Source organism: Psammomys obesus, unplaced genomic scaffold, assembly GCF_907164565.1.
Source record: "Psammomys obesus unplaced genomic scaffold, mPsaObe1.curated_primary_1811, whole genome shotgun sequence".
In the NCBI taxonomy this organism is placed as follows: Eukaryota; Metazoa; Chordata; class Mammalia; order Rodentia; family Muridae; genus Psammomys; species Psammomys obesus.
The window spans coordinates 11,577,097-11,591,413 of record NW_026591643.1 but is presented as its reverse complement, the minus strand read 5'-3'; positions in this window follow the sequence as shown (position 1 = coordinate 11,591,413).

The window sequence follows — 14,317 nt, the reverse complement described above, 5'->3', positions numbered from 1 at the left end:
CACAGAACCTTAGAGGCTGAGGCCTGGCTTTGAGGAAGGGCAAGGAGAATCACTAGCTCGGTCATATTCAGCAAAGTTGCCTGCTGTGGTTATAACTAAATTCACCCCAAACATTCAGGTCTTGCAGCCTCATCTTTAATCTACCTGAAGTTTTCCCGGTCACCATGCATAATTTATGAGACCCTTGCAAGTGTGTTATTCAAGGTTCTGGATAAAAGATGCCACAACCAATGAAGACTAAAATGTTATTCTCAAATAATTCAAGTCCTGGCCATGTGATCCTAATAGCAGGATTGCTGCTGAGTCTTTGCAGAACTCCACTCCAACTTTTTCTTGGACTGCAACTACAAATTACTCTTTCAGGATCTTTTTTGGAAAAGAGATGATGAATAAATGAAACCTCTTCTTCATCAAAGAGATGTCAGAAAGTTCTCACACACAAATGCATCAACTGGTATGTTTTTGTGAAAGGTACTTCATGGGATGGAAAAAAAAAAGAAAGAATAAAGAAAATGGCCACTTTCATGATTAGCTGAGGAAGTTGTCAGACATGGTCCTGTACTTTGTTCAAGGATTTTACTACATGCCCAGGGCCTCAGCTTGTATTAGCATCTCCAAGGTAATGCTTTATAGAAACCTTGGGAGAAGGGAGTTATTATTCCTATTGCACAGAAGAGAAACAGTTTTAGAGAGATAAAATTATTTTTCCAAGATGGCTTACAGAGAGTTTATCTTGAAAAATTATTTAGAGATAGAGAAATGCAGTTAGGGAGATGAATAAAATAAGGAACTTGTAAAACACCTATCTACGGTGGATACTAACAACTTAGCACTTGAGGCTCCATTCTACTTGTTATCCTCTGAGGATTCAGGTAGATTATATCTCAATATTGTCTCCTCAAAATTCAAAAGGAAAGTGCATTAGTTACTTTTCCTGATAGTGTGACAAAATAATGCAACAAAAACTTAAAGTGTTTATTTTGGCTCAGGGTTCAAGTTTACAGTCCACCATAACAGTGAAGCCCCAGGAACATGGTTTAAAGGTGGCTGGTTGCACTGCAGTCAGAGTCAAGAAGAGAGAGTGATGAATGTTTGTGTCTAATTTATTTTCTTCTTTTAAGACCATCGAACACCCAGGGAATGGTGTACCCACAGTAGACAGGTTTTCTTACCTCAACTAACCCAATCAAGTTTATTTCCTACAAGCATACACAGAGGCCTATCTTAGATTATTCTAGATCTCAAATTGATAATTGATAATTGATAATAACCATCACAGGGAGATATTTAAATCATAGTTCCTCTTCTTTATGACTCAATAGGGAGGTTGTTAATTTCTTCACATTTTCAGGTTGGTGTACTTTGATGGTTAATGTTGTACATCAATCTGACTAGGTCGTAGGGTCCTTATTATCTGCTAACCACTATTACTTTATGTGTCTGTGAATATGTTTGCAGAAACGATTACCCCTGAGTAGATGGGCTGACAAAGCAGATGTGAATTCCTAGTGATGGTGGGTATCATTAAACTCCTCACTGAGGGCCCATGTAGCTAAAGAGGAGGAGAGAAGGATTTTCTTTCTCTGCTTAAATGGGAGCATTGGTCTTGGACTGAACTTAAATTGCTACTCTCTTGCTTATCAGGTTCTTAACCCCAGGCTGCAATTACTCTCCTAGTTTTCTGAGTCTCTAGAGTGCAAAGAGTAGATCATGAGACTTTTCAGCCTCAATAATCCATTAAAGCAATTCCTCATAAATCTATTTACTCCTTTCTCTAGCAAATGCATGCATGTACCAGAGCAGCCAATTGGGTTTGTACATTGTAAACTGGACACTGTAGCTTGGATGAGAGTCAGCCACACTATACCTTGTTGAAGCTTATTGATATATCAATAGCTATGGCAAAAAGCCAAGCCAAGAGGAAATAATCTACTATACAAAATATTGTTTGCATTGCTCATCCCTTAAACTATTTGTATTGCTGTTCTCAACATTAGTCTCTCACAGTCTGTAAGACAATAATATGTTACTGTGGAGAGCCACTTGGGCATGCCCGGGCAAAACGCCATTACAAAATGGCGCCGACATCCGGCTCTGACCCTGGAAGACAAGTAATATTATGCATGCGCAAGGGCAAAAGCGCGCCAAGTCTTGGCCCAGCCCAGGGCATCTTGTGAGGTAATGAGTAAGCAGCCAATCATAGACCACACGCCACCTTAGGGTGTATATAAGCAGTGCCATTCCTGGGCTCGGGGTCTTCCTCCTCTCATCGCTTGACTGCAATAAAGCTTGCTGCAGAAGGATCCTGTTGTCCGTGTGCGTTCTTGCTGGCGAGATGACCATGCGGGTTGCAACATGTTACCATCTCCACAAGTATTCCATGTGGATGGGCTCTATATCAAGTTATAATTCCTGCTTCAGGTTCCTGCTGAAGGTTCTCAGACATCAATCAATCAATCAATCAATCAATCTTCTTCATCATCATTATTTCCACATCCAATCAACCAGTATTCTGGCTTCCTCTCTCCTTGGTAAATGATCCAGCACATCAACCTTCCTTGTCTGATAAAGAAATGCAAACATCCCTGAAAAAATCAGATGCTAAATAGGTGCTTTGCTTTTGTCAAATATGAGTATTGGCATTTCTACTTACCATGAGTCATAGCAGCTATCAGTCATGAAGACACCAAATGATGATACATCAGTGTGCCTCTTGTGATCTACAGAAGCTTTATTTTTCTGCTAGTTGTACAACAGAATCATCAATGTTCATGAGTCCTGTCAGTCTTGGTGTATTGTTTATCCTTCAGAATATGTTTTCCTTTGCCATACTAAAGGAACCAGAATGTGGACATGGGAAGCACAAATTCCACAAGTGTGTCATGAGATGAAGATAAGAGGGGTCAACCCTACTTGAACCTGCATATTTTGGCTATAATCTTTAAAAACTGAGGTCCAGTATTTCAGATGATTTTCCTAGAGTTGACTTCTCTATGGAGCTTTTACTAGAGTAGTTAAGTGTTGAAGGCTCCAAGGTTATGCACTCATAATGAAATGATCATGAATCTTTTAGTCCAAGATAACTTTGCATAAAATACCATCTTAAGATTTATAAGTAATTGCTTCACAGGATTGTGAAGGCTGAAAGGTCTTACATTTTACCTTTTCACACTGGAGACTCAAGAGAGAAGTGCAATTACACTACAGTGGTATAATTGCAGCCTTGTGTTGAGGACATTCTTTAAGTCCATGATTGATGGTGTTGACTACAAAGGTGATGTAGATAGAAGTCCTAAACTTACAGCTTGAGATGTATTTATTCTTGTGTGGATAACTGTTGATATGTCTTCAAGAAAATAAACCAGTATGAGTGAGGAGTAGTGGATCATGCCTGTAATCTCAGCATTAAGACTGGCTAAGATGAGAGGATTGCTCCATGTTGAAGGCTGTCTTAGGCTACATAATGAGATCCAGCCAACAAAAACTACAACATTAGATCTTGCCTTGAAACAAAACAAAACACCAACAAAAGAGCTCAAACAAATTCATAAGAACAAAACAAAACAACAAGAAAATGAACCAATGTCATTTTTGTGTCACAAAGTGTTGGCTTTTGGCCACTGTAAAGTATCATTTTTTTAGTTTTTACTGCTGTTAATTTTACTATCCATCAGTACTAGTAGCTAGATAGTCCTTAATGAGAAAAGCCCATGAAGCTGAGCCCATGAATAACTCCTCCCCTTGCATCATGCTGCTATATGTATTAGACTCTTTATTAGCATCCAGGCAAGTAAGGAGATTAAGGAGGTTAGCTGACATCCACTGCTTGGATCATCTTGTTTAGCTGTTAACAGCCTCTGCTTGAATGACCATGCATGTACAATAAATTGAAACAAACATCTGCATGCATCATTTCTATATGAATTCACATTCTTCTCCACATTTCCTGCTCTCTAATCTCTGATGATCCATAGATATCCATGCTCTACCATGGGAGACATTTGCCGTTGCCTACAAAACCCTGTGTATTCATACTTTAACACTATTTCTCCTTTTGTGTAGAATGAATATCCAAGTATATACATCAAAATTCTACTTACGAAAATAATTCTTTCATTAATTTTCCTCTAGTCACCCAAAGCAAAATTGTAGTACAATCTCTTCATCTTAAAGAACATTGGAATCTCTATGAACCAAGCTAAAGCTTAGTTGTTCATAAGGAAGTTCTCATGAGGTGATACAGCTTGTTCAGAGAAATATGGTACCAGAGATGGAAGATGTACCCAAAGGCAGGAAGTTTCCAATAACTATACTGAGAAAGTAGGTGGAAAGGATTTGAAATGGGGCATTTAAATTTTCTAAGACAGGACTGATAAAAAGACCAGAAATCATCACAAAGAGAACTAGTAATGGGGGGTGGAGGTGGGAGAAGAACTCTATCCTATTCAAAGCCTATTTATAATGTGACATTGTAAGTATATTGTAATGATTGACCTTAACAACAAGTTTAGATTTTATTAATTTTAATTTACAAATAGAGAAACTGAGGTTCAAAGAATGAAAGTGATCTTTCTAAAAACACACTATAATTTAGTGTGGAGAGATAAGTTCCAAAATAGACTGCAAGGACACCTCTCCTTTATAAAACAAAAGGGAGAGTTGTGGGGCACATGGGCTGGGTTACCAGGAACAACAAGCATGGGGTTAGAGTGAAGTCAGAGACATGTCCAAACCTTCAAAATCTCATCTTGAAATAGGCAGGAGTAGGACCACTCCCTCCCTGCTTCAGTGCCTGCATGCCCTGGCAACCCCCCAACTCTCAAGGTAATTATATCTAGTCACATAGCCGGCACTGGGATGCAAAAAGAGCATCACCAGCATTTCAGGCACAACCAGAGATATGCACCCACTCTGGAATCCCTTCCCAGTCCTCCAACATTCATATATACCTCTTATCCACTCCAGGTAAACACACACAATCTGTTTGACTAAATATCATCTAAGAGTTGCTGTTTCATTTGGATAGCTCTGAACTAGGAGAGCTGTAACACTAAAATCCCTGCAGAAAGTCTTTCCCCCATCCCCACACCCCCACATGGACTGGAATCCTTCATCTTTCCCGGCTTGGTGTTCAGCAGCACCCAAACATTCCCAAAGTGGAAGCAGAACACAAAACCACAATGTAATAATGGGGACAGATTTTTTTTTTTTGTGAGTGCTTTTTTTTATTAATTACACTTTATTCATTTTGTATCCCCCCATAAGCCCCTCCCTCCTCCCCTCCCAATCCCACCCTCCCTCCCCTTTCTGTGGGGACAGATTTTAATGATGAGTCGGCTTGATTCTGAGGGCTTTCTCTACTGACTGTAATTGGATCCCTGGGCATGGAACTCTCTCCTTTAGTTTGCACCTTGTTGGAAAGTCCTCTTTGGCTGGGGAAGACTCCACTCTCAGCATCTAGTTGTTGGCTACTTGAGTTCAACAAATACAATGAACAAACTCATGAGGCAGCCTATATTTCTGTTGCTCTCACTCAAGTCACTTCTTGCTCCAATAGTATCTGTGATCCTTGGTGAAGTTTTGTCCTTCAAGAATACCAAGAAAGTTTCCCCATAGATATTTCAGCAGTTATCAAAGCCAACTCATTCAGAATTTAGGTTGAAGAAAGGGATATATTTTTTTGCTATAGAATTCATAATAGTTGACGTTTTGGGATATTCACCATGTGCCATGTGTTTTGGGATATTCACCATGGGTTGTTCTAAGCACTTTTAATGTATCCATTCATTTAATACTACAATAATCCTGTTAAGTAGGGATCATTTTCATGCCTTTTTTTTTTTTTTTGCTTGAAAACAAAAGCAGATAATAAGAAATATTTTGTCTGAAGCCATGTACTTAGAGGGCACTAAGACCCAGATCTGGCACCTGCTCAAGTGAACCTGATACAACTCCCTCATACAAGCTGTAGTTTGGAGAGGAGTCAACATGACGAACTAGAGGCACGGAGAAAAGTCAGGTAGCAGCCTTGACAGAGATGTGGGAAGCTACCTTGGAAACAGCTAGAATCTTAGAGAACGATGTAAACTTTTGTCTTTATTCACTTTACATCCCGACACAACCGTCTCCTTCCTTTCCCTAACACCCTCCCACCCTCATTTCACTTTTTCCAATACCTTTTTTCTCAGAAAATGGGAATGCTACTACCCACCAACCCATCCCGGCACATTAGGTCACATCAGGACTGAGTACATCCTCTTCCACTGAGGCCAGGCAGCCGCGCTAGGGAGAAGTGATCCAAAAGCAGGCAACAGAGTCCATGTCAATAAACAGCTCCCACTCCATTTGCTAGGGGATCCACATGAAGATCAAGATGCCCATCAGTTACATATGTGCAGAGCTCTTTGGTTGGCTCTTTAGTCTCTGTAAGCCCCTGTAGGTCTTGTTTAGTTGATACTGTTGGTCTTCTCATGGAGTTCATATTATTTCCAGGTCGTCTATCCTCACCTACCACACACATTTCCACAAATCTCCCCTAATGTTTGGCTGCAAGTCTTAGCATCTGTTTGATCCTCTCTCAGAGGAGAGTTATGGTAGGATCCTGCCTGCAAACATAGCAGAGGACCATTAATAGTGTCAGGGGTTGGCTCTCTACCAGTAAGAGGGTTGGGAGAAAGAATGGAAACCAAATGGGGCATCTTTGAGATAAGCTGGAAATCTGAGATAGTGTAGGTTCCTTGATGAATATGGGGGTGACTCTAGCTGAGACTCCTAGCAGCAGGGAACCTGGAGACTGAAGTGGCCAACTTCTAGCTAGGCAGGCCTCCTACCACCAACCCATCCACAAAACCTTCGCCCAAACTCTACTCTGCTTACAAGATGTGTAGGGATAAAGAGGGAGCAGAGATTGAGAGAATGTCCCACCAATGACTGGCCCAATTTGAGACCTACCCCATGGGAGAAAGCCAGCAGTGTTATCTCTTTGCCTGAGCAGGTTCCCGCAGAAATTTAACTTAACTGTTCATGTTCCAGATGGCTTGATAAGTGCATCCTTGCGTCATATTTCCTTCTCTTCCTGTTTCACCCTGGATTTCTGCTGTTTCCCAGATATAATACTGGTATTTCCATTTTCTCCTCTGGTTTTCTTCTGGGTGGCCCAAACTAAATTAGAGGTGAGATGCTGAGTACTAAGATGAGGGAAGAGCCAAAGATACTTGTAAAGGTCTGAGTGAGTGTCTCACTTGAATGATATCTTCTGAAGCTTAAGAATCTGAAGCAGAAGAGCATTTGGGAAGAGAAGGATGGCAACATGGAAGACCTGCTGAATCTTAGATGCCTTCGGAGTATCTCCAAGGAAATACTTTATAGGTAATGGATTCTTGGAACCTAGGAGAGAGACAGGGGTTGGAGAGTGCCTGCTTTAGTATTCTTATGGGAGTTCATGACTCATTTTATATGTGTGACTGGCCCTGGATCATATTCTTCATCATGTCTGATCTTTTTTCTCCCTCTTATACCTACATGGAAGGAAAGAACATGGTGGTGTTTATGTGGGTGGGAGTCGAGAAAGTGCTCATTAGAAGAAAGAGAAAGAAAGCAGGCTCACATTGAGTGAGCATTTATTGAAGTTCTGTCAGCCGCTGCAAGCAAATCGTTGATACATTTCAAAAAAAGTCTGGAAGATTTTTGCTGCCCTGTAGGGAGTGTTTTTTAATAAGTGATGTGATCAGGACTGTTGGGTTAATGTTTTTCAGCTCATGCTGCAGGTATACTAAGAGTTGTTAGAGAAATCCTTCTGGACTTTATAACAGCCAACATAGAGAGGCCAGGAGGCCTTGTTTGCATTCTCCACTCTCAGGGCAGGGTGTGTTCTCAAGGGGGTCATGTCTAATCTTCTACCCTACCTGGTAGATGCTGACTTCCATCTGTTGATTTCATAACTGAAATCTTTCATGCCTTAGCTTGGATTTTGCCAGTGACGGGGTGCTTATTGTTAGACGATTGTTTTATTGAGCTGAAATCTGCCTCCATTGTGTCTGCTCTTGCCCTTTGAACTTGTGTATGCCACTTTGCCTCACCCTCCACAGGTGTGACACAGGTCTATTAAAGAGCTGTAGATAGTAATTTGGCCAGCTCACTTAGACTCCTTTTATTCAGCTTGAAAGTATTCTGGATATCTCCCCCACCCCTGATACATGTTGAAGATGGTCAAACCTAAATCAAGAGATCAGTCTTAATAAAGTGGGCCATGCAGACCCCTTCTGTCTTCTTACTCCTATGGAAACCATTTACAAGATAGACACCTTCTATCTGCATATCTTGCAGCATTGACAATGGGCCTTAACTTTTTTCTTCATGTCAGTTTTGTCTATTTTGTCCTGTCTATCAGAAACACATAGTCACATGTTAAGTACAGAAATAGTTATGAGAAGATAGATAAAGAGAAAGATATGATATTAATCTATTTTCTATCACTGTCACCAAACACTTCAGATAACCGTGCAGGTTTGTTTTTGTCAACTTGTCAGAAACCTAGATATATTTGGGAACAAGGAATCTTAATTTTAAAAAAATGTCCCCATAAAGTTGGCCTCTAGACAGAAAGTGGTCCCGGGGGGAGAGGTGGTGAGTATGATCAAAACACAAATAAAAAAAACAAGATGTATACTTTCTTTGATTAATTTTCTTTTCACTCATCTGCTGTTTGGTCTTTTTCATTTTAGCAAATGTATGTGTCTTATCTACATTCTTATTGTATTGTATTGTCTTATACTCACCCAATTTTATATCTTTTTTTTTTTTTTAATCCTTCAAGACTCATTTGTGCTGCACAACTATTCATGGATATGTAGTCTTCCGCTGGAGGGTGGTGAACTTACCAGGGGCTGCATTCATAAAGAAAAGTGTATTTCCTTCTCCCAACAGCTAGTAACTGCCAATAATGCCATTCCAAGGGGTGGCGTCTGTGTGCCCTGCTCCCCTCTCCATGCTGGGATTTGGTCTGGCTCAGGCTTCCAACAGTAGTTGTACGATCTCTTGTCCTCCTCAGAAGGATTGAGGTGTATGCACTCTCTTTAAAGCTGAGGGTTCTGGAGTCTCTTATTTGTGCCTTGGCCAGGTGTGGGACATTGGGTCAGTTGCCATCTTCTACAAAGAGAAGCTTCTCAGAAGTAAGTTGAGAGCATCACAGATCTGTGGTGAAGCAGCACTTAGCTCTATCAGAACGTGACTGGTTGCTCTCACGATGTTCATACCAGTGCTGCACCAGTGGGCACATCTCACCAGGAAAGTCATTATGGTAGCTGGCATGGTTCATGTGTGGGCATGATTTATTCTCCTCTGCTAATTTACACTGTACTTTCTGGCACTATGAGAGGTAGTCAGGAGAAATGAAGCCTCCAGGTTCCTAAGAGCTTGACTTTTCTCAAGTAAATGGTATCTTCAGTTCTGTATGGTAACCTAGTCTATAATGTTTGGGGATGGTCTATGAGACATTGCTATCCAATAAATCTTTGAAAAAGTAAACAAACAAAAAAAATTGGCCTCTAGGTGAGTCTGGGAAGTATTTTCTTATTTTGTGATTGATGTCAAAGGGCCAAGCCCATTGTAGGTGGCATATGGAGACATCCTATTAATTAGTATTTGATGTGGGAAGTCCGTTATAAGTGATGCTACCCCCCAGGCAGGTGGTATTGGGGTGTATAAGAAACTGAGGATGTCACTGGGAACAAATGACTAGGCAGCATTCTTCCATGTTCTCTGCACTGAGTTCCTGCTCTAACCTCTCTGGATGATGGACTACAAGTTGTAAGGTGAAATAAGCCCTTTCCTCCCCAAGTTGATTTGGTCATGGCATTTTATCACAGCAATAGAAACCCCTACAAAATAACTAATTTATAAACAGAAAAAGGTTGTATTGGCTCAAAGGTTGCAGTTTAATATAGACCAGTTCTTTTTTCATACTTCTGGCACGTGTCATAGCAAAGCTAAAGCTGCCTGACTGCCAACTGCTCATCTTGTGTCAAGAAGCTGAGAGGAAGCGAGACCAAGGCCATAGGATCGCCTTTGGAGACACACTCAAAATGATCTAAGGACTTGTGACCCGTCCTCTGCTCTACTGAATTACATAATAGCACAACTAGGAAATAAGACTTTAACATATGCCTTTTGGGGGCATTTGTCACCAAACTATGGGAGACAAAAATCAGACAGAAGTGGGTTATATATCAAAGGAAATAGCCCTGGTCCAAATTATCTCTCATCTTGAAATTGGTAGTCTGACTTCGTTCCCACTAAATCCTGATGGTTTTTCCTTCATGTACATCCAAGTTTCACATATTTGTGTCCTATCACTGTCCTCATGAGCTATTCCCGCAAACTTTCTTCCCTGCCTTATGCTTTTGCTACCTCTTAGTCCAGGCTCCTCACAGCAGCTAGGATTGTCTTTAAACACAAGATCACACAGTTCTTCCTTGCTCAGGGATCTATGTGTAAGCTGAAGACCAATAGTTTCATCCAAAGTTGCTCTATTTAAGAGCCCCAAGCTAAGAGTCTCAGACTTGAGTCTAGACCCAATTTTGCTTCTGGCTAGTTGTACACCTCTCTGTAAGCTTCCTTACCAATTCAGTGAGGACCTGTGTGTGTGCCTGTGTGTGATGTGTGTATGGGGAGAGGAGGTGTGTGTGTGTGTGTGTGTGTGTGTGAGAGAGAGAGAGAGAGAGAGAGAGAGAGAGACAGAGAGAGAGAATTAGTCAGATAACCTGCATCTAGTTTTGAGCAACATGGTACTAAGCATAAGTGTTCAGGAAACAAATCTTAGTAGTTACTGCCATTGTAGTCATCTTCTGTGTTCTCAATGTGATCACTGAAACAGAACTATCAGTTTAAGTTGATGGGCAAAATCCTTAAGTTACGTCTGCCTGCTCCTCCCTCTCAGTCTCTACCCTCAATGTGTACCCTCTTGAAGAGTCATTTTCTTGTGGGAATGAACATAAATGCCTATTTTGTCCTTTGGGAAACAGTGGCCTTTTCCAGGGGATGCTTTAATCTTTCGAAGACAGATGACTGCGAGCTGCAGTAATCCTGTAGTGCTATTGGGAAGGCTGGGGAAAGGGAAAGAATTTCAATGGAGACTTTGTGACATGACTCTGTGATGCATTCCTGAACATGACATGGGGCTAGCAGGAAGAAACTTAAGGATGGAAAGGGGGGAGGTCATACTCTTCTCTGGGTCACTTGCGCCTTTAGATCCTGTCTTTACACTTTGCCTCTGCTCTGTGTTCTGGGACCTATTCTTAGGGACTGTATGTAGCCAGCTGCTTTGTGTTGGGGGGGGGATGTCTGGAGAAAGAAGGCTGGACGAAAGATCTTGGGCCAGTTTCTTTCCTCTTTCTTTCCAAGACATGCTCCTGCAGCCACTCTGTTTGCTTTTGCAACTGTTTTCTTCTCTCCTTGCCTTACAGTTAGGAGAAAGTGTTGAACAGTCCCATGTTCGTTTAGCCTAGCCTTACACCCTTACTGCACTCACCTTAGTGACCATGTTTGAACATTCAAGTTGCTTCCTGAAAGGTCTCTTTGATAGAGCAGCTCCTTAAACAGCTGAGGGGAAAGATTAAAGCCAGGTTTTAATTAGCAACTCTTCTAGCCCCTGGCTTCTCATACATCATATTTTGCTCCTCTCCGTTTCTTCATTCCACATCTGGTACGGAAGAGGTCTGAGTAATTGTTGAACCAGATTAATGTGGACCACAGGCATTGCAGTAGCACATGCTCTTAAGAATATATGTGGAGACCAGATAACAACTTCTGAGTGTCCTTCTTTTGTGTGAGACAAGCTCTCTCACTGGTCTGCTGGTTTGCCAGAAAGACTTGGCTAGCTGTCCACTGAGATCCAAGAATTTTAACGTTCCATCTCTTTACTGCTGGGATTAAACGTACCAGCTTTTATGTTTTTCTTCAACCTGAGTTCTGAGGATTCAAACTCAGTTCTTCATGTTTGTGAGGCAAACACTTTAGCTGAGGCAGCTTTCCAGTCTCTTGTTTTATTGGAGATAGGGGTTTAGTATGTATCCATGGCTGGCCTCTAATTCATTATTACCAGTGTTTTCTGGGATAACCTGGAATTCATGATTCCTGTCGCTGCTGTGAATACAACTGTGTACTGTGGAATCTGAAAGTTAATGGGTTAATTATGAATTAAAGGGGCAGAGAAGTCAAAGCAGGGAGATTTTTCTATCAAAATTTGTCAATGGTTACTGATATTGGTAGTCTCCCAGGAATATTTTTCTAAGTGACAGTGAAATTGATAGAATTGTGATCTAGTTTTGCAATCTCAATCCCAGGCCCTTGGCCTATAGGCACTGTATAGGAGAGGCAGAGCAATCCCAACACTGAACCTATTCCCAGAAACAGATGTCACCCCCTCAGCATTTTCTGTGGCTTAGCTCATTGCTGTTCTTTCAGCAACCTTGGAATATGGCTCTAGCCCATTGCACAGGTGTCAAAATGGAGGGTCAGAGCAGTAAATTGATTCATCAAAAGACACTCAGCAAGGCACCTATAGCTGAGATGAACATATGATTTCAAAGGCAATTCAGTGTGTTTGAATTCAAATTGTGTCAAATTTAATTCAGTTGTGTCTTTAGATCATTGTCAGTGTGTTCCCAAAGGAAACTGTAGGACCCTGACCCTTTTTTCTCTCAGCTTCATGACACAAGATGAATAGTTTGTAGTCAAAACAATTTCCAATTTGTTCTCTATGGCCATATGACAATGCCACAGCTTCAGGATCTGTTTTCTTTTAACACTGCTTGCTATGTTTCAGAATCACTGGAGCTGAAACATAATGAAGAAAAGAAACAACTCATTATAAATTTAAGAGGTGATTTTTGTTTCTAAAGGAGGAAGACAAAGGCTAGCCATTTCTGGACAGCTGTGCCGGTCTCTCTGGCCTTTAAACAGTAGTCAAATGAAGGTGCAATTGTTTTCTTTTTCTGGCCAGCAGAGGATGATGGTCTAGGCAAAGAAGGAAATCTCAGAAAGCAGCCACCAAGTTATTCTCATAGTGGCTGGATAGCCCCTGTGTAGCTTGTAGTGAGCTGAGAGCTGTAGAAGACCCCTTTTCTTGCTACAAAGGAATGGTTTTAGGGGAACAGGTTCTAAGAGTATTATAAAGACTTTGGAAAGGAGTTTTGATTTTATTTGGTGTTGCACACCATGGACTGACAATCTGATCGATCTTGTTTGTTGATATAGAAATGACAGATAGTAGGGAGCACATGTAATAGCTGTGTGGAACTATTGTTTAACCTGAGAACAGGTATATGAGTCAGATAATATGAAATAGTAACAGGAAGTGAGGAGTACCCTTCTCAGTCATGAGAGTGTGTTTAGGTCACAGGCCTGACAGAGGACACCATTGAAACAAACAACAAAGTTCTCACCTCAAACAAAATATAAGACAGATTGTTCTGGGTCCATATATGAGTGATCATGGAATTCAGGGTTCTAATGTGATAAACAGTTTTGTGGAGTGTTCATAACAGAAAGTCATAAACCAGAACACTTAAAAAATGCATACTAGAAACATCATATAGATAGGTGATAGCTACATAGAGAAATTTCTACTCTAAGACATTATCTCATGACATTATTAACCTTTGGGTTGGTGGAAGCTAGGAGTCTGCTCGCATGTTCCAAAAGTACTCATTTCACAGAGTCAAGGATGTTAAGGATGAATGATACAGGACTATTTAGCAGCCTAAAATAGCCTAAGATAATTTGGCTGTGGACATTCAAAACTCCAACTTGCCATAATCATTGTAGTTCTAATCAATCAACCTACCTTGAATGTTTGATAAAGGTATGGCTCCTTCATCCATCTTCCCCCCCCCCCCCAGCCCACTTGAACTTTAGTTCACAATTCAACTGTTTGTATTTCTATTTTCACCCTACTTTTAGAATCCTGGAACACTGCCTCAGTGTGTGGTAGAATGACATTCTCTGTTTATCAGCTGTTGATGTCCATGAAAGAAACAGTTCTTACTTCAAAGGATCAAAAGAATGGATTATTCTGCAACCAAATATGAATGACCAAGGCATAGGAACATAGATTTAGGTTTCCCCTAAATACCATGTTCCAAAAAAGAAATAGCTTCATGAAGTTTTTATAGTAGCCAAGAAAATAATAAGCAGAGACAAATTTCAAATCTATTTGTAGGTATACCAGATAGGAGGGTTACATAAACGGGGAGAAATATCAGCTACAGGTTTCAGATGCTCTCTGATGGAATTCTTAGCTTTCTGGGTGGTGGAAAGC